This window comes from Ziziphus jujuba, chromosome 3 (genome assembly GCF_031755915.1).
Source record: "Ziziphus jujuba cultivar Dongzao chromosome 3, ASM3175591v1".
Taxonomy (NCBI): Eukaryota; Viridiplantae; Streptophyta; class Magnoliopsida; order Rosales; family Rhamnaceae; genus Ziziphus; species Ziziphus jujuba.
The window spans coordinates 1,508,285-1,530,467 of NC_083381.1; the positions used below are offsets into that span (position 1 = coordinate 1,508,285).

Below are 22,183 nucleotides of genomic sequence, written 5' to 3' on the forward strand. Positions count from 1 at the left end.
CGGTAACCAACATATACCTTCTGGAAAAGTTACCGAAGGTTTCATCGAGAACTACTGAAGGTCAACAATAATCGTACTTTTTTGGCCAATTTGAGAAATTTTTAAGTAATTTTGGGATTTTCTCTACTTAGGATAATTTTAGAATCCATATTTTGCATGTTTTTGCATTTAACACACATTATGGGACTTGTGGGGTCCATAACAATTGTAAAATGTGATTACCACCGGGGTTTCGGTAATTACCGATGATACCTACGGTAATTTTTCCAGAGAGTATATGTTGGTTACCAAAGGTTTCACCGGGAATTATCGAAGGTCTACAGTCATCATATTTTTTTGGCCAATTTGAGAAATGTTTCAGATATTTTGGAGTTTTCCCTCCTTAGGATAATTTTAGAATTCATATTTTGCATGGTTTTTCATTTAACACACGTAAGGGGACTTGTGGGGCCCAAAAAATTGGTAAAATGTGATTACCATAGGAGTTTCGGTAATTACCGATGAAACCTACACTAATGTTTCAAACAAGGACAAATTGATTATCGTAGATTTCATCGGTAATTATCGAAGGCCCTATGGTAATCAAATTTTGTACCAATTTGAGAACTTTTTGAGAACTTTTAAGGTTTTTTCTCTTTAGGATCATTGAAAAATGTATATTTTGCATGTTGTTCAATTTAACACACATTAAAGGACTTGTGGGAGCCAAAAAATTGGTAAAATGTGATAACCATGTTGTTGCCAATTCTTTTATTTTTCATTTCGAATCATTACAATTCAATATACCTACTTTTATAATGCGGATTTGTGCGAAGAATAAATGATTATTCCCACTATAATTCCATACACACATTAATATCATATTATCATGATAATGCCATCTTTATAACGGTGAATAACATATGAAATACTTAAAACACAATACTATTTTACCAAAGTAATACCACCTCTGTTTTCCTTTCCTCTATGAAAAAGCATCTCTCACCTCTCCTCTTGTAAGCGTAAGAAAGACTTAGGAAAAATTGCATTCACATTATAGCCTACAACTGATTCAGATTCAGATTCCGCTTCTGGGAGATCAAATGGAGCTCGACTAGTTTCCACTAGATGAGAGATAAAGAACATAAACAATATAGGGAACAAGGGAATACCGGACCATATATGCTTTTAAGGTGAGGATATTTTTAATTATCATCAAAATTGCATTTAAATTTTTCTTTCGCAAATCATCCAAATTTACAATTATTTTTTAACAATATATTGCACCATAGAACATGTTGAGTGCAACATTCTTTAATGATAAAAAAATATAAGAAAGAACACCAGCTGCAGACCTGCTCTCTCTCTCTTTCTTTTCTCTCTCCCAAGCTCTCTTCGGTTGCAGACCTGCTCACTCACCAAGTAGACGTCTAATTCGGTGACTCCGAGGCTTGTATATCCAATCAGTTCGAAGGTTTCCAAATCCCAGAATTTCACAGCTCTGTCTGCTGAGCCTAGAAAAAGATTTCTATGTAAAAACATTACTAGTTGCTTCTTAAACATTTTAACAAGATTTAAATGATCCTCGAAAACGAATAATAATATAAGGACTTATACAAACCATTTTGATATAGTTATAGAAATATCAACTTGAAAATCATTAACAAGGCAACAAGCCTGTCATATATTTGCAACAATTTCTACTGCAAGGCGCTGACAAGTTTAATTAACTCAACTCATGAAAGCAACTTGGCTTCCGACCTCTACAACGGTAATTTTTTTCATGTGGTTTTTATATCACATACCATCACCTTCAACTCTAGAGGAGATAATCAGTCCATGTCAAACCTACCCTAAATATGCTTTTTTTTTTTTGTATGAAATTAATAAGCCTATAGAAATAATAATAATAATAATAGAGCAGCGAAGGAGAGGGACGACACTAATAGACTAAACAACAAAACTTTCCTGTTTACAAACCCAGTAAATCAAAGGATATCTCAAGCTTGGATAAAAAGGCCTAGACCTCAAACATTTTACACGCCTGTTTCCACATTTTTCTTTCAAAGGGGGAAAAAAAACACACACACACACACACACCCACCCACCCACCCACCCACCTAGCTATAGCTCCAGTAGCAAAAATCAGACTGTGGCATAAGAACTTCATAAGAAAACTTCATAAAAGCCTAAGAACCATAAGTAATAAATAAATCAAGGTCATTACATTTAAACTAAATATATTGCTAAAATCAAAATTATGCAATAATAAAAATTTATAATAAAAAAGTACTTTTTCCAAATAGAATTTCATGAAGTTCGCAAAAGTAATCACTTAAAAAAAGTTCATAAAAATATTCAAAAGTCTATATTAAATATACTCCAGTCATTGCGATAAGGATGGTCAACAAAGGCTTATAAAGACCCTATCAAAGGGTCACTACAAAAGGATATCGAATTTGAAGAGTATCGGTATCGGCAAGAGGGGAGCTATGAGTCACCTGGGCCGCCAACTTTTTGGTTGGTTGATTCTCAAAACCATATAAAGAGAAATAAATTAACAAAGGAAATTACATATCATAGTGCTTCTCTGCCAAATTTCCATTAAATTTTCACACATATTATTTAAAACTCATCATCATTGTTATTAAAGCATAGCCATCCCATAATTAATTAGCCTTTGCATTATCTTTTTTTCATCCCTCTCTCTATCAACTCTCTGGTCTAACATTGTTGTTAGTGGCCATTCTGGTTTTAGGTTAAGGTAGCCTTGCCATTAATTTGACAAACTTTTAAGGTATTAGAGAGTGGACCTAACTCTGCATATGAAGCCAATTAAATAGATACAAAACAAGACACTTAAGTATTAACCAAAAAAAAAAAAAAAAAGACACTTAGAACAGGAAATGACTAAGACAAACTACAAGGTTTCTCCAGCAATTTGTTCTAGTCAATTAACTACAATTCAATACCAAACAAGTGGCATTAGCCATCAACAAGCAAAAGTGGTCAATGGCCTCATGATTGACCCATGAATAAATCCTCAATGATCACCATCTGTGTCTTCACCAGCTTAGCCACTGTTCTTTTAAACTCTGTATTGTAAGATGGAAGCGTGTTCTGTATCTTTTAGTGGTGAGACTATGCTAGAATTCTTCTATACCCTTTAACGGTGAGAATATGCTTGAATTCTTCTACATGGGACGTTCTGATAATGTACTACTTAAAAATTGGAGCTTTCATAAGAGTTATTAAATTCACTTCTTTAGTGGCTTGTTCATAAAGACTTTTTTGGTTGGCAGCTATTCTTATATTATTCTGCGACCCCCTATAGTCCTTTAGTTGTGACACTAGAGGCATTTTTAGTTGTGACACTTCAAAGATAATCAAAAGAAAGTAGGAACACAAATCTACAGAAGTATTGGCATTCAATCCTTAACCAAGGAAAAGATCAGGTGTTTTATCTGAACCACATCATCATAGAGTTGAAGTGATTTCCAATGCCCAGTGACTGACTGTTATTTACTCTGACAAAGGGGCTTATCCAATTTATCAGAGAGAACTAAGGTATGATTTCTCTGTTGCATGAATATATATTACTGGAGAAAAGAACAATCTACCACATTATAACTCTAGAAAGAATATCCTAAGCAATTAACGCCATACTTACCAGTTTTGGTCCTCAACATTGCTTTTCCATAGGAATTATAATTACGAGAAAGCTGGCATGTAAATGCTTAAATGTGGCGAGCCAATAATCAATGCATTCAAGGGAGAAAAGAACAGAAATTCTTCAAGAAAAGAAATCTCTCCAATGAAATGTGAAGCTATTGTAATCATCTATGTCATTTAAGTCCTTAAGTTGCCTCAGGCCCACAACATGTCAACAACTATTAGTGCAGCTAGCAAAATAACAAATTTAGACTAGATTGAAACTAACGTACACTCCAAGCCTACTTATTTTCTATGGATAAATTGAAGTCAACTAATAACATAAAAAAAAAATGTCTAATCAATGAATGTTAAAAAAGAAAAAGAAAAATATGTTACAAATACATTGACAATCATATTTGTAGGTAGATAGCTGCATACCTCAACACCTCAACTTTAGATTACAGCTTTTGTTGGCTAATTTATGTCCAAGTTCACTCCTCAACTCCAATACAGAATCAGCTTTCATAGCCTACTTATAGAAGGAAAAATCTAACATAAACAAATGTATAAATTTGACATGATTGTACATTAAGAATTCAGTCATCAATTCACTTCTACCTAATAGAATACCTCTATACGCTGGAGCAAATAAGTACAAGAACATATATAAAAATGACCCATGTTTGGAGAGAGAGAAGGATATATTGACTATACCAGGCAATCTCCAAATGCTCCAGCCACAAGAGCAATCTCATATGATTGGCTGAGAGAATCATTCCTGCTTCTAGGATAAGCCGGTTAATCCCTAACTAATTACATCCTCCAAATTCAAAAAAAGCAAATGCAAAAGCCTTATACACCCAAATAAAGAGAGAATTTTATAGCTTTACAGCTTTAAAAGATAAAATAAAATAAAATAAAAATTCAATAAACCGATAAAAACAAATTACCTGCTTGAATGAAGATGGATTCAAAGATCAAACCCTCATCGAAACAAAATTCAAATCTTTTAGACCACTACCAGCTCTTTCCTTGAAATAATCAAAAACAACAGTAGCTCCACTCCTTCGGATGTCAATAACCCTCTCAACATTCTCACCAACTGAACAAGAACTCTCACTGCAATCTACTGCGGTCTGGTAGTGATTCGAAACCACCACTCTGCTGACCTTGGAAGAGATTTCCAGAACAAACCCAGATGGATCCACGAAGTCTAGAAGGTAAATATCGCTGATTACAGCCAGAGGGAGCTGATTGGAAGCGATGGGGTTGTAGATGGATGTTGGGGAAGAACATCAGCAGAAGACAAGCAGCAGAGAAGAAGAGGTGAGCAGCTAAATGTCACGTCCCGTCCAAAAGGAGCAAGATCCTTGAGGTTTAACCGGAAGACTCTACACTCTCCATGAAGGATCAAGAGAAGCCCGGAATATTCTAGAAGATTCAAGAGAAACCTAGACTAATGTAGATGAGAATCTCTCTAGAATACTCCATGTAAATATCTTGTACATAACCCTAGAATAATCTAGATCCATGACTAGATAGGTGACATGTGTACATATCTAGAACTTTCCTACATGCCAAGCCCTCTATATAAAGGGGTTGGTCTCTCATTTGTAATATATCCAAGCATATCCAAGCACACCAAGAATTCTAGCAATAGAAGTATTCTCCACATTCTCTCAAACTCTCCTACTTCCTACTCTCTCACTCTTAGCTTCCGCATTTTCATAGCTTGTGAGCAAGGCTTACTTAGCAAGGGAGGTGCTAAGTGCCGCACGGGAGTGTTGGAAAAGTTAGGCCCGTGACAGTTGGTATCAAAGCCAATTGCTGCTCAAGCATATCGTTGGTGTAACGTGGAAGTAGGCAAGATGGCTAGCTCGGATGTTACCATCAATGTGGAGGGAGCTACCGAGGTGCGAGGTCGTGAAGTGCAACGCAACCCCAATGCGGGGAAGCAGAGGCATAAGTCCAAGTCCAGGGATGTGATGACGGGTGTAGAGTTACGCTTGGAGGAGCATGCATCCCGAGTACAAGAACGGTTTGAGGCGCTGGAGAGTCGCCTAGATGGGCTAGAGTCGGAGGACATTGCCATCAATCAAGCCGTGAGGGGGTTACTCAACGGACTAGACGATGCCTTAAGGAGGGAGCTCCGTACGACACGCGACCAATGCATGGGGGAGGTAGCAGACCTTCGTGCAATGTTGGAGAGGGAATTGGATGTCATCCGCACCCAAATGGAGGATATGCGGGGTGATTGGGCTCTTTGCAAGAGGGCGGTGGCGTCGGGGACAACCACCATCCGTGAAGGGCCACGTATCGATGTGCCAAAGCCCAAGTCCTACTCCGGGACAAGGAATGCGAGGGAGCTCGAGAATTTCCTTTGGGGCTTGGAGCAATACTTTGAAGCAATGGGCATTGTTGACGATGCTTCAAAGATAAGGACTGCCACTCTCTACCTTAGCGACACGGCAATGTTATGGTGGAGAAGGAGGCATAGCGATATCGAGCGAGGTACGTGCACTTTCCATACTTTTGATGATTTTAAAAAGGATCTCAAAAGGCAATTCTATCCGGAGAATGCCGAAGATGAGGCAAGGAGTCGCCTTCGACGACTCAAGCAAGTAGGCCATATCCGGGAATACATCAAGGAGTTCACCAACTTGGTGTTGGAGATCTCGGACCTATCGGATAAAGACTCCCTTTTCTACTTCATGGATGGACTACAACCTTGGGCCAAGACGGAGTTGAAGAGGCGTGGAGTACAAGATTTGGCTAGTGCCATTGCGTATGCCGAAGGCTTTATCGACTACTCCAACCAAAGAGACTCTCCAAAGCCAAAGGAATGGAAGGACAACCATGGAAAAGGTGGGGGAGAACCTAGTAGGTCCAAAGAAGACGAAAGGGAAGAAAGTGCACATAAGCCAAAGAGCTCAAAATGGAAGCCGCCTAGAGAAGGTAAGGATGCTTCCAAACCTAAAAACTCTTGTTTCTTATGTGATGGACCGCATTGGGTTAGGGATTGTCCGAAGAGGAAGGCTTTGAATGCCATGACTGCCCAATACGAGGAGAAGCAAGAGGAAGGAACTAGTATAGGTTCCTTACAATTGCTGAATGCTATCAAGGCTGCTCCTAAGGAGACAAAGAAGAGTGGCCTAATGTTCGTGGAGGCAAAACTCAATGGAGTGCCCACCAAGGCGTTGGTGGACACGGGTGCCTCACATAACTTCCTATCGGTGGAGGAGGCACAAAGGCTTGGGATTAAGGCAACACAAGGAAGGGGCTTCGTCAAGGCGGTAAATTCTGACGCGAAGCCGCTCCAAGGAGTTGCTCGAGGTGTGAAAACCACCATCGGCGATTGGGAGGGCCAATTGAATCTAACGGTGGTGTCCATGGATGACTACAAGGTTGTCCTTGGTATGGACTTCTTCAACCAAGTAAAGGCTTTCCCACTCCCATTTGCAAACAAGTTATGCATCATGGATGGGGGAACGACGTGCATGGTGCCTACGGAACAAGCTAGCAAGCGGGAGGCTAAAGTCTTGTCGGCACTACAGGTTGAGAAGGAGGAGCAACTCAACCTGATTGCTGCCCAAAAGCCTAGTGAGGACGTCCCAAGCCATGCCAAGACACCTCCTAAGGTACAAGATGTGCCAAAGGAGTTGCACCAAGGGAGCTTGCGTGCATTGGCTTCAAGTTGTGGAGACAACAAGAGGAAGCATGTGGAGGCTAAGGGCGGGGCCTTAGTCAAACCACTACCCCAACCGCACAAGATGCATGAGGGGGTGATAGGACCCTATGAGAGGTCACCTCCCATTGTAGGGAAAGGGGGCAAGGAAGCCCCAAATGAAGGTAAGTCAAGAAGGGCACCCATGGTAATAGCGACTTCACCCGACAAAGATGTGGAAGCCACACCTGCGGATCGAGTCGTTCAACGTGAAGGCGTGCCTAACTACTTGGTGAAGGGGAAGGACCTGTCGGATGGTGAAGTAAGTGGGGAGCACGAAGATACACAACGGCAACTCAAAGATCACATTCGGCGGGCAAGGAAGAAGGCGCGACGAGGGCGTCGCGAGTTTAGGTGGGGGAGAGTGTCACGTCCCGTGCAAAAGGAGCAAGATCCTTGAGGTTTAACCGGAAGACTCTACACTCTCCATGAAGGATCAAGAGAAGCCCGGAATATTCTAGAAGATTCAAGAGAAACCTAGACTAATGTAGATGAGAATCTCTCTAGAATACTCCATGTAAATATCTTGTACATAACCCTAGAATAATCTAGATCCATGACTAGATAGGTGACATGTGTACATATCTAGAACTTTCCTACATGCCAAGCCCTCTATATAAAGGGGTTGGTCTCTCATTTGTAATATATCCAAGCATATCCAAGCACACCAAGAATTCTAGCAATAGAAGTATTCTCCACATTCTCTCAAACTCTCCTACTTCCGCATTTTCATAGCTTGTGAGCAAGGCTTACTTAGCAAGGGAGGTGCTAAGTGCCGCACGGGAGTGTTGGAAAAGTTAGGCCCGTGACATAAAGCTGTAAAAGCTCTGTCTGAATGTGGAATGTGGTAGGTGAGATATTGCTCAGTGAGAGGAAGAAATTGCACGTGTTTACAGCATAAGGCTGAAGTTGGAATAATGAAAAAAAGATGGGTAGATGAAAAAAGTTTTAAAGGGCAGGGATATTTTGTTTAAAATAAGGGTATAGGGCCAAATTCCCCCAAAAAAACATTCGGTCTTGTCTCGCTAACCAAAACAAAATAAGGTAGGCCCCTTATTACAAACGGGCAATACGTGGCCCAGGCTCACAAATGGCAACTGGCTCCACTGAAAGCCAACAAAACCGCCTTTGACTAGTAGCTAAAACACGGTCATTCATTTCAAAGCCAATTTACCACCTATGTATATAAGAGTTTTAAAATCATATTGTGTATGTATGTCAACTATTCTTTTTATTTAAGATTAAATAGTATATCATTATTTCACTTTAGTTTCAATGCATTTAAAAAATTATTTTATATCTATATTTAGTTATATAGACACATATATCGTCATTTGTCTGTTTCGTCAGTTTTTTAATAATTAATCTTGACATTTAAAGATAAAAAAGGAAAAATTGATAGTTTATAGTTAAATAATATTAAAAAAATATAATTTCGATTTTAATTGATAAAAATTGATAGATTAAATTTTTTAATAATGTTTAAAAACTAAAAAAATAAATAAAACTTTTTAAAAAACTAGAATATAAATAAAATAATAACAAATTTGAATTGATATTAATGAAAATTTTCCCTTTCATTTATTATGTTAAAAAAAAAAAAACAATTAGCATTTTTTTTGCTCACATGACAAAAGCAATTAACATATATCATCATTATGCGTGAACTTTACCTAACGAGGTGTGACGTTTTTATATAAGGCAATTTGAAATCTTCTTTTCGGTGGACAAATAGAATAATACATGATTTGGATACGTGTAGGTATATATAGACGAAGTGAAGGGGAGATCAAATCTATTAAGAACATGATGATATTTTTTGTTTGAAGTATCATGGAAAGTAGCATACATATATATATATATATATGATATCATATATTATTTTAAATGATCAGAATCTTTGTTGCTTTTCATGTTTGGTCTTTTTTTTCTTTTTCTCGGACAAAACTTTTCTTGTCTGGTATAATGGACCTTATACATACATATGGTAGGCATGCATGTTCGCTCCAAAATTCTATGCGCATGCTGTTCATTTTCACTTTTTTTTTTACTTTTTTTTTTCGTTTATTTTTTATTATTATTTATTTTCTCCTCTAAAACGAGCACATTTTCTTTACTACAGACGAATTAGCATTTACCACGTTTTACAATTTCCGGCTAAGAAACAATTGTAGTCACAATTGTACATCAATACTCAGGCGGGGATCCTCCGAATTTTAACGTCCACCTAATCAATAACAGGAAATGATTCTACTGTATACTTCTTATTTCTTAAAAATAAAAACATCAATACTCATATAAGACAAAGACAGTGGCGGATCGATAAATTTAGTTTAATAAGGACACCATTGTCTAATAAATGATCCTTTTAAAAGCAATGCCAATGTAAATTGTTGCTTTAGTTTAATAATTATATATGAGAAATTTCGTTTATATGCTTTTTAAATTTTTAAATAGAATCTATTTGCTATACTTTGGAATTAAATTGAAATGATTTGTTTTTTTTTTTTTTCCTCTCATATAAGAACCTTAAACTTCAGAGCAAAGATTGAAAAAAAAAAAAAATTAATAAAATAAAGGAATTAATCATATAGACACAATAATCACTAGAAAAGAAAGAAACATTTAGAATGAGTAATGATATAAATAATTTCACTTATTTTCTATAGAAGAAGTAGCTTATAAGGAAAAACAAGCAATTTTCAAAGAAATACTTTATAAACATAAAGAGAAAGACAAATTTAGTTTGAGTAATGACATAAATAATTTCACATATTTTCCATAGAAAAAAGTAGCTTATCATGAAAAAAAAAATTTATTCAAAGAAATACTACATCTTTTTTTTTTTTTTTAAATGGATACTATAACACCGCACTACTACTGGCGTATCTCTCACTGTTTGCTGATATTATCTTCAATTTAGTTATCACACGTTCCAAGACACCACCCATCTTTGTTTCTCAAGAGGTCACCAATCGTTTAACTTCATAGTTCTTTCAAATCCTAAAGCCAACTGCTATAAAAAGGCATTGGTGTTACAAGAATGGCTATTATTATATTTGAATCATCTCTTAATATATATTTAGATGAAGTGGAATTGGGAGCCAAGTAGCCTGTCATTACCTCGTGCTTGCCTACACTAGTCATTGTGATACTATTTAATTTTTTGAGAGGGAGCACTCCCTGTTATCTATAAGAGATTGTTTATCAAAAACATATATGAATTTATTCTTATAAAAGAAAAAAAAAATTGACAGAGGGCAAGTGACAGGACCCACCTTGGGAATCCTCCCAGGATCTCCCGGGTAGTCTAGTCTAGTGAAGTTCCACTGGACAATTCTTAAAGAATATCCAATGGAACCATACCTTAAAACGTGGACAACTGAACACCAGCATTAACAAGAATACCTCAAAATATAAATATAAAAATAAATCCACAACAGCATAAAGTCCACAATCGGCCTACTGTATTAAAGGCCATAGCTACACATATAAGTACCATGGTCTCTACTGAGTCCTATAATTAAAATCAGAGCATTTTAAAAGTGTCAACAAAGTCTAAAAGTACAAATAAGAAATAAATACGTCCAAAAGATAATAATAAATAAATAAAGGATAAATACGGTTGCTGTCGTGAAAGTAACTAAGCGATAAGTTGTACCCGAGGTAGACTGCTACTAGCTGCCTAGGCCTAGGGGAACGAATTTAAAACAATAAAACGAGGGAATCTCAGTGAGTGGCATAGTATAATATAAAAAAATAATAATTTATTTCCGTAAAAAAATCTTTCTCTCAAGACCTCTTATTCCGCTCTTTTGAAAAGTTTCCCATTTAAAAATCATTTTACGAAACCCAAATTTATATCCCAATTTAATATCATGAAATGGATGCTAAAAAGGTGTAAAATAAACGATCAATACAATATTATAAGTGCCTTAATCAAGATGTAAATTTTAAGCATAAAATCTTGTCAACACAGTTCCACAAGATAAGTATGAAAATACAGAAATAACTACAATATGTGCAAATCATCAATATCGTTAAACGTATACAATGTAACATACGATGTACCAATCTGTAAACTGTGGGATACACCCACCTCATGACCCTCAATATACGAAAGATGTCTTGGAAATAACAATTAACCATCGGAATGTGCCCAACGTCACGGTTCGTGGCAATAAATATCGTGTGGGCTGCGCCCATCCTCACGGTATCGTGGCAATAATATCCTGTAGGATAAACCCAACCTCACGATCCGTGGTAATAATATCCTATGGGCTGAACTCAACCTCATGGTACCGTGGCAATAATAACCTGTAGGATCATCCCAACCTCATGGTCCGTGGCAATAATATCCTATAGGCTGAACCCAACCTCACAGTACCGTGGCAAAACCCAGCGCACTGTAATATAATATAATATAATACTGATCCAAGGTATTGGCACTATATGGTACATCAATTTAAACATAACCAATACACTATCCTTAAAACATTCTTGTAAAATCATATATATTTTCCCCAAACGATACTGTATCATAAATCATAATTTAATATTTAAATTCTACTGCTTATTTAAATATTTCAAAATTTTCAAATCATCATTTCATACAAAAACCAAAAATACCATAGTGAAATATATTCACCATAAGCACCTAAAAATTTACAAAATATTTGAACATGCTTAAAATCATATGAATTCTCAATCTTGTTTCTTAAATCTATTATTTTTCAAAATAATTTAAAATCTCAATTTAAATACCAAGATATTTAATTAACATAATTCACAAGTTCACTACGAACTCATCAAAATAAAAAATCAATAAGAACCTTATTAAAATCCACATAAAATGATAACTTATACAAGTGAAAGCAAATATTATATATGCATAAAGCAATCTTTTCAATCAATTTGTATATATGTAAAATATCCAACCACACATATATATTATTCTATATACCTAAAATATTTTAAAAATAATAACCACTCACAGTACTGCAGATGCTCACTCCTGCTCCCCTGCAGGGTCGTCTCCAGGCTCAACTCGAGTGCCTGTAATATAATAAAATATTCCTCAGGCTCCAAATAACTAAACCAAAGTCACTTGTATGACCCCAAATGTCTTACATGAACTTTTAGTACTATAAAATTATATAAATTGGATACCGGATAGTCCAATTATACCGTGTGTCTCTAGGATCCGATACCCCAAATTGAGGATTTTCATCCGAAGTCTAATCCTTCAAAATTGAACATCCTAATGGTCCTAATAATATCCAATTTCACTAATCCAACTCCAATTTCAACCAATTTGACCAATGTTTTCCAAACACAGTCCCAATTTATCTAAAAATTAACTAATTGACCCAAAAACGAAAAAATTATCAAATGACCTCCAAAATTTATAAAATTTATATCCACGGAAAGCCCAAGAGATAAGGAACCCAGAAGTATTCTCACCTCAGTCAAAAGATTCCTCCGGTGGCTAGAAAACATAGTTGAAGTGTCGGTCAAACTTTCCGTTATCGTATCTCCCAAACGGTGAAGAATCTGGGCAAAAGAACCACGAAAATGAGTTCAGAGGGTTCAAAAATGTAAGAAAGGTCTATGGGATGGCCTGAAATGACCGAAAAATAGGAAAATCCGACAACCCACCTTGCTGGCTGCTGCTGTCTTCGCCGGCCAGATCCGAGCGCTTTCGGCAACCGTTCACCGTGAAATTTCACGCCTAAGCTCACTTTGACATGGTCTCTTTTCCCTGGGTGGTGTGTGTACAACTTTGGTGGTCAGAATGGGCAAAAACGGCGGTGACCCGGTTCACCGTTAAACGGGTCAAAACGATCCAGTTCGAATCCATGTGTTTAGAGGAGGAATTTCTCGAGTTTTGGGGATGAAATGGATATTTTTTAAATTATTTTCTTGTTTGGCATGCTTACTGAGGCGTATATAGAGCCTTGGGTCATATCAGATAAAAACTGGGGATTAGTTTGGACACTGATATAAAACTTATACTTAAAAATTCTTAGAACCATAACTTTTTATCTGTAACTCAAAATTTGGGGTGCTGCTAGTCTATGGACTTGTATCGATGAGATCTACACAATGGTCTCTCAGTCAATCCAAAAATATTCACCACTGAAAAAGTCAACTTGGACTCACATGTTGTTCACTTGGTCAAACTTGTTAAAATATGTGTATTATTGGTACAGGGTGTTACAGCAAGTGCCCCTGAGCTTAAACTAAACCCGCCAATTTGATTTTCTTGCTTTAAGATAAATAAGATGATAGGCGAGAGGCAAATAATTTGATTTTCTTGCCTTAAGATAATTTTCATCCTACATTGACTTTGAGTGGTCTTCTAATGTGAATTACAGGACCAATTTCAGGATACTTTTCAGAAACCCCAAGGTGGCCTTGTTTAAGGAATTCCTACTAAGCAGACCTTATGGAAAACCTAATGAAATCTCACTTAAAATCATGGATGTCCCAAAACATAAGCAAATCAAGCAACACTCTAACTATATTCCACATCATTAACACAACCTTGAAACTACAATCACATAAACAACCTCCATTATCAACAGCATAAACACAATATAAACCAATTCTACATGTACCAAATACAATTAACACCATGTCCATGATATTCAAAGGATATAAAAAGAAAATGTCTTAAATGTCTAAGATAATATAGAGATATACTAACTAGTACAATGGTAAAACAATAAGAAAGTTTGCAAAGTTTATAGATGCGGCACACAACTGATAAGATCATACACGAGGAAAGTTGCTACCTGACTACTTGAACTACATTGTGCTTCTAGTTATTTTAAATCATTGAAGAGCTAGACAGTCTCATACTGAATTGTTTTTGCATGGAGGTTTAAATTTAGGGAATTTTATGGATGCAATGGACATAAATGAAAAATAAACATACAATTTTATTAAAATTTTGAAATCGTTTATGGGGAATTGGTGTACCTCTAGCCCCTTGGTCCAAGACGATTTAATTAAATAAAAATAAGACAAATGGGAGTAATGCCTAATTTATTAAAAGAAAGAGTTGGATTGATAGATTTGAAGGTGCTCGAATTCAATTGGATGGAATATCCTTCCCTTCCATATCTTATAGCCAATAACTGCTAGGATAGGCAATCATTGTAACCCAATAAAGGCCTTTCTAGTTTACACCAAGCTTTTTGACATTGAATTCTTAAATGTTCTAAATATCTTTCTAAAGACAAGATCGCTTACTTAAAACTATCTAGTCATAGCCCTAATATTGCAATATTGTACTGGTAGTTTTTGGTACTACCTAAAACAAATGGACACTGCTTCTCTCTTCTCCTCTGCTTTAACCAAGGATTGCCTCATCATTTGATCATTCAATTAGCAACTAGCCAAGAAATCCTATTGTTTGCAAAGTATTCTCAAACATTTCACGTGGTAAGATAATTTTTTGCCTTGAGTCAAAGAACAAGGAGTTCAATCCCTAGAAGCACTAGTAATCACTCTATAATACTAGAGCACTCCAAGTAACTATTCTACCCATTTTTCTTTAACCTACTCCAGGAAATCCTTGAATGTATTGAGGATGGTCTTATTTGTAATTATTACCATTGCAAATCCACAATGGTAAATAATATGTTTGTATATGAATTGAACTATTTGAATCCTAAATGTTAGAATATGCTTCAACCTTAATCATTTTATAGAAGTATTCGGTTGCTAAATCATAAGCTTCATTTGTTCTGGTTCCACTGGTAATGGCCTCATAATGTCAAGTGCCTCTTATTTTAAGTGCCGATGGCTTAAAATAGATGTGAGTTAATTGGAGAGCACATGGTACAATGGGCAAAACTTCTAACATTTCCTCATCCTTTAACATATTCATTCGAGTCTTTAAGTGAAATGGACCAATAGTACCCTTGCAATATAGTTTTCTAAGCTATTAACCTTCTGCAAGAGTGCATCTTTATCATCACCTTCAATGCAAAACCTTGGGGACATAATTTTCCATCATCTTCAAGCATCAGCATGACTAAGAAAAATGGATGAATAATATCCTTGCAACATAATTTTCCAGGCCAACGACCTTTCTTTATAGTGCATCAGTGCCATCACCTTCAATGCAGCATTGAGTTTGATACATTTAAGGAGTGGTCTTAAAAGTGACTTCCTATAACTCTTCTCTCAATATGCAATACTTTGCTACTCTCATCCTTATCTAGTAAACCATTATCTACAATATAATTTTGTATCTCTTGCATCAACATCTGTTATCTTCTTTCATAGTTAAAAGTTAGCCTTCATAGAGATGTTCCTCTTAGACAAAAAACTCAACATGAATTGTTTGTTTCCTATCTGATGGCATCGCTAATACGATACTTACAAGTGCATCCATATAATAATTCTTATTCTTTGACAACTGCTTCAGCTCTATCTTTTAGGTTGTATTAAATTGATTATGTATGCATTTGTTGGATGATTAAGTCATCTTATAAGTTGGAAAATGTGTGATTTGAGGAAAAAATGTTAAATGGAAGCAAGTATGTTTGACAAATTATTAACATTACGGTAGCTAGTATCATCACAGCAGGACCTTGAGAAGGTTAGGTCTTGACACTTTATCATTTCCATGTTTAGCCAACGTGAGACTTTATTTGTACACTCTAACAACCTCACACTATTTGTTGAAAAGATGGTCTCAGTCATTCCAAAAGGAAAGTAATTTTCAGTTATGTTAATGGTAGTGCTAAGGCTCTAGACTAAAGGCTCTTGAGCTTTGAAGATCACATATCTTAAAATGGGCTTAGACTGTTTAAGATGAATTGTAATATCAGCCTAAAGTCACAAATAAGGAGAGTAATCGAAGCCTTTTATATACCCTTTAGGTTTTTCATATTTACTTAATGTAGGACTTTGTCTACACATGTGACAACCCGTTCAAAAATTAGAAATTTTGAATTTAAATTTTATTTGGTTTGACTGAGATTGATTATTTGAACTATAGCATAGAATTTATAGATATGAGTTCATAGATTGGTGGAAATGCCTAATACTGATTTATGGTTAGAAAGTAAAGGTTCTAGGAAGCTTAATATTTTATTTGTGTCCAAACCAGTCTAGATTTTTATCTTTTACTTCAAGAACCATGGATTCATTAAACAAATTGAAAAAAACCCAAAAAGTCCCAAAAACTCGCTAGATCTACGAGCTAGACCCCATCACGAATCAAAACCCTTTTTAATGCCAATCTGGGATGCTAGTTTTTACTCATTTTTCATTTTCAAAATCCCACATGTGCTGGCCATCGAGATAGCCTACATCCCAATGACCAAACCTCCAAGTCCTATGGTCAGCCATTGGATGTAGTGGGATTGGTCGTTCATTGATGGTAATGGTTACCCATGGGTTTTGTCATAGTTTGGCTATTCCCCAGCCATTCTAGCTCACCCCATATACCCTCTCCCATATTTTAGACTTTATAAATACATTGGCATACTCTGTTTGTCAAAATTTTTCATGGTTTGAGAGATTCGTTAATATAAAATTTAGTTGAGTTTTCTAATGTGCTTTCTGGCCATCGATGGTATTTTTGGACCAAGGTGAGCTTAGATTCTTATTACTCATTCCATAAGCTTTCCATTGATATAAAATTTATAAATTTTGGGCATCGTTTGATAATATTTTTATTTTTGGGTCGATTAGTTTAATACTGGATAAATTTGGATTATGTTTGGACATAATTGGACAATTGAATGAAATTGAAGTTGGATTAGTGAAATTAGGTGTTATTGGGACTTACTATAAAGTTTAATTTCATTAAATTGGCCTCCAAGTAGTAATAAAAAAAAAAAAACTAATTTTAGGTATTTAGGATTTAAGGCTCACAGTATAATTGGATTGTTCAATGTCCCATTTTGAAAATTTTAGAGTTAAAGTTATTTTGGGACTTTGATATGCATCCAATATCTTTGGTTTAATTTTTGGAGCCTACGAAATATTTTTATTATTATTTTAGGTACTCGAAATGATATTAGAGATGATCCGGCAAAGGAGATGGTGTGAGTTGTGATCTGTAAGTGAGCTTTATTTTTTTTAAATCGATTTCAGGGAATTATGTGCTGTATTATATATATTATTTTATTATTATTATTATTTATGGAATTAGTTAAAATTATATGCTTTATTTCATGCTATGAAAGAATTATTTTGAAGTATTATATTATAGTATATTAAAAGGAATATGTTGTCATAAATAAATTTGTGTATATGACTATATTAAATTATATGCAAACCCGGATATTTGAGAGAATGTTTTGATATGACAAATAGGGGTATTATTTGATTAATTATATCTATATATATACACATTGGGTTTTGAGTTGTATATTAGATTGTGAATTACTATGTAGCATATTGTACCATGCTTATGGATTTATAGATTATGATTACATGTGCTTATTTAAGCATCCCCTACTTAATCACATGTTTCTTAAGGTTAGATGCAAAGCGTAAATCTATGACACCTCTGGGATGTCGAAGGTTGCATTGATAGTTTCCCTCTTTCATGGTAGTTGATGATACACTGGGATGCTAATGCAGTCAAATGACAAGTTATAGCAATGGATATGGTACATAGAGTTATTGATGTTACATTATATGGTTCTTTATATTTTTGACTACCGATTGCTATAATTTATAACTTGTAAAAATATTATTTTACTATAAGATGGAGAATATTATATGGTTTTTAATTTCCTTGTCCTATGATTTATAAAATTGTTATGCTAGAGAAAAAGAAAATAAAGGTTTTGTAAAACTATTTATAGAAATAGAGGAACTTTCAAAGAATGAAAGTAAGGTCTTGAGAAAAATGATTTTTAAGAATTATATTTAGTTTCATAATACCATAGCTATTCACTTATTGAGTTTTTCTAATAGTTTTCTATTTTTTTTAACTGTTTCCACTAGGTCTCGGCTGATTGTTGGTGCGTGCTATGTTTGGGCATCGTTCCATCATCATCATGTCCATGTATTTCGCCATTATTGCATCCTACATTTTACGTCTTTCCATTACTGATATATTGTCTCTTTCTTGCTTTTTCATGAGACTATTATATTTCATTTTATTTATCATTAGACTCATTTCTTTTCATTTAGTATGTTTTGGTGGATTAACCTTATATGTATGCTTATTTCTTTTTGTTTTTTTCTCCAAAATTAGAACCCTTGATGGGTATAATTATGATTTTTAGAATTCCTATTAAAGTGTATGTTTTTTTTTTCTTTTATGCTATTGGGTTATATCCAATTTATGGAGAGGTCCTACTAAACTCTCAATATTGATCTAATGGGATTTTCCTAGATGGAGCGATCTTTGGTGCTCGAAAAAGGCCTTAAAAGCGATGATGTCAGCACACTTTAATAACCTCATACTATTCACTAAAAAGATGGTAATATCTATTGAAAAGATGGTTTCGGTTATTCCAAGAGGAAAGTAATTCTCAATTATGTCTATGGTAGTGCCAAGGCACTAGACATAAGGCTCTTGGACCATCAAGATCACATATCTTGAAATGGGTTTGGAATGTATGAGATGAGTTTTGGTATGAGCTTAAACTCACGAATAGGTGGTGCAGTGCAAACCTTTTATATACCTTTTAGGTTTTCATGTTTAACCAATGTGTGACTTTGTTCGCATATTCTATCAACCTCATATTATCCACTAAAAATATGGTATTATCTGTTAAAAAGATGGTCTTGGTAATTCTGAGAGTATAGCAATTCTCAATTTTTTGTTAATTACAGTGCCAAGGCTCTAGACATAAGGCTTTTGGGCATTGAAGGTCATGTATCTTAAAACAAGTGTGGTATGTCCAAGATGAGTTACAATATGGGCCCAAGCTTTTGTAAGCCCAGTTTCAGATTTTTGGACCATTACTTGGTTAAGGGAGCATTATCTCCCTATTCTCAAAAATCTTGAGGGATTCCATTAATTTTATCTTTGTTTAAGGATCATCCAATTGGATAATTCTATCCACATAATATGTATATGAATAATTAAACTTTTAAATGGACAATTCAATATAATAAGTCAATGTTAGCAGTAAGAAGTATGCCGATATATTTAGAAAGATGATGTAGCAACGTGATGTTTATTATTTATTAGTTGATAAATTAATATATATAATCTTCCAACAATAATGCAACAGGCATTGTAATATTTACTAAAAATGTTATCAAGTGATATGTATTAAGATATTATTGATTGATATATTCATATAACTTAAATATGAACAAGTGGTCTATTAAATGGATAAGTAAATAAAAAATAGATAAATATTGTTACATCATTTGCCATATTATTTGGTAACAATACCTGATGAATATTTTCATAACTCTAGCATTAATAATAATCTAAATATAAATACATGAAGTTTTGAAGGAATAGGTGTAACTAATATAAAAAAATCAAATAGTGATACCTTATCACTTAGTATAGAGTTCTTAGTACCTCTATCGTTATTCATATAATTTTTTAATAAACTATTACCATATTATTGGCCATGAGATTTGGTGAATAAAGTTGGTAAACAAATTAGTGTATGTGTGTCTATTGGTGAAAAATCTGAAAGCTTCTATAAACTTGAGCTCACTCCCATTATTTAAGGAAAAAAAAATTACTAGATAATGATGATGATAATGATTATGGAATTAAAAGGAATAATAGATTTGGAACAAAAATTAATAATAACCCCAAGAGGTTCTTCTGATGTCTAACATTATGTTTCAATTGAAGGAATGTAAAGGAACAAAACAGGAAGGGTTTAAATCATTTGGATGATTAAAATGAAGTAGAAAGGAAAGGAAAGTGAAGGATATGGAATGAATTGGTTCTTTTGTTTTAAATCAAGTTTGTTTTCCTTACAAAAGTAAATGGATAGAAGGGAAAAAGTTTTTAATGAATTTTTTAATATTTCACAATTATCCATATTATTACGTATATGAAAATATTTATTATCGTTAATTTCTTTTTCCTTTCCTTTCCATTCATTAATAATCCAAACAACAATTATTAAGAAATACTTTCCTCTCCTTTCTTTTCCTCACTAAACATTTCCTTTCTTTTCCTTCCTTTTTACTATCCAAACATAGCCTTAAAGAAGAAAAAAGAATTTAAATAACTATGATGGATTAATTGTAACAATGATGAAAGTTAAATCAAATAAAGTGAAGACCAAAAAAAATTGTAAAACAATTAATGGATTGTGTGGAAAAACTAAAACAAAAAACCAAGAACTAGGACAATAAAGTTGCAGAAACCCAATAAAATTTCCATGAGAAAATTGTTTGTTGAAGATGTGTAGGTTTGTAAAATTTTATAACTAAACTTGTTTGTATGTATAGCCTTTATTTGTTAATCTCCATGTATAAATTTTATCTTTAGTCCAACTCAACTTCAACTTCTACCTCTAGCCAATAATATGCATTCTCACCATCTCTTCGTAAATATCTATGCTTTGATCATGTATGGTCATCAAATTTTTAATTTTAATGTTGGCAAAAATAAAATTTTAAACGTCAAGACCAAACTCATTGAGGATATATGCTTAATTACTATTGAAAACTATTGAATTACTATACAGCATAGATCTATTGTGAGGCTGGTTATCATTCATTTATATATTTCTTTAACACTCTTATTCATATATAGGTTTGACTTTTTTAGCCTTATCTTCTATCATTGCATATGCCTTTGTTTTGAAAAGTATTTTACCAAATAACCATCTTGAAAGAGCATGATTCAAAATAGTGTTCATTTCAAATTGCGTATAATTTTTATCACTTTTACCAAAATTTCCCTTTGACATTGGATTTGGTTTTTCCAAAATCTAAATCTTCCTCACTAGTGCAAAAATTTGTTCTTGCCTACATTACTTTGTTTAAGCCATCTTCACCTGAATTGTTAATTGATGTCAATAGTTTGTCTCCATCATATGCTTATCCAAGCTTCTCTCCCACATTCATGTGAACCAATGGAACCATAGTTGCTCCTTTAATTTTGAAGAACCATGTTGTTGATGGCCCATGCTATTGTCAAGTTTCTATCCCAAAAGCTAAACCCATTAAGAGGAAGAAGAAGTTTGGCCTTACACATATCAAACAATGTAAACAACCCAAACAACAAATTTAACAAAAATACAAATGCAAATAAAGGTACAAGTATCAAACACAAGACCTCTCAATGACTAAGAGATAGGATCATTCCTGGGGCCTTTTCCAAACTCTAGAGAGGTCCTGCGTAGGTAAAACCCACTGAACTAGTATCAAAAGTTCAGTGGGACCTCTTTGTAAATTGGATATATCCAACAATATAGATAAAATATCATTAACATTATAATAAATTTTTCACAAAATCATTACCATGAAACATTGGAGGTCCCAAACCCAAGATACAAGATAAAGAGAGAAAAAAATTCTATGAGTCATACATATTAGCTTAATTTATCAGAGCAATCTAAGGAGTTTAAATGAACATATGCAATATTGAAAGTGTTCAATATAATTCATACACTAGAGTCAATGAAGAAAAAGTATTTACTATCATCAATTTAAAAGGGCAAGAACAATGCATTAGCGATAGAATAATATATGGATAAGAAAGAAGCCTAGATGTGATGTGTGTAACCTATCAGCTGAGGCCTAATAAAAACCATTTAAAAACAACACTATGAGACGGGCACAATGAGTGAACAAATAAAATATTATGAAAATAAATATTATCTTAAAAATTCTTTCTTCCAAGACCTCACTTTC

General features: G+C 34.4%; 1 long non-coding RNA gene across 4 annotated transcripts; it reads right to left on the bottom strand.

Moving 5' to 3' along the window:
- Positions 1-1,160: 1,160 nt before the first annotated feature.
- LOC125424104 (uncharacterized) lies at positions 1,161-4,966 on the bottom strand. 4 transcript variants are annotated; one of them, XR_009638182.1, is made up of 3 exons: positions 4,348-4,966; positions 4,072-4,162; positions 1,161-1,493 (listed from the first exon to the last, which is right to left on the bottom strand). It is a non-coding gene; the product is annotated as an uncharacterized LOC125424104 (long non-coding RNA). The 4 variants fall into 4 exon arrangements; XR_009638183.1 differs by having other exon boundaries at positions 1,161-1,507; XR_009638184.1 differs by lacking the exon at positions 1,161-1,493 and adding an exon at positions 2,075-2,168.
- Between the last annotated feature and the right edge of the window lie 17,217 nt (positions 4,967-22,183).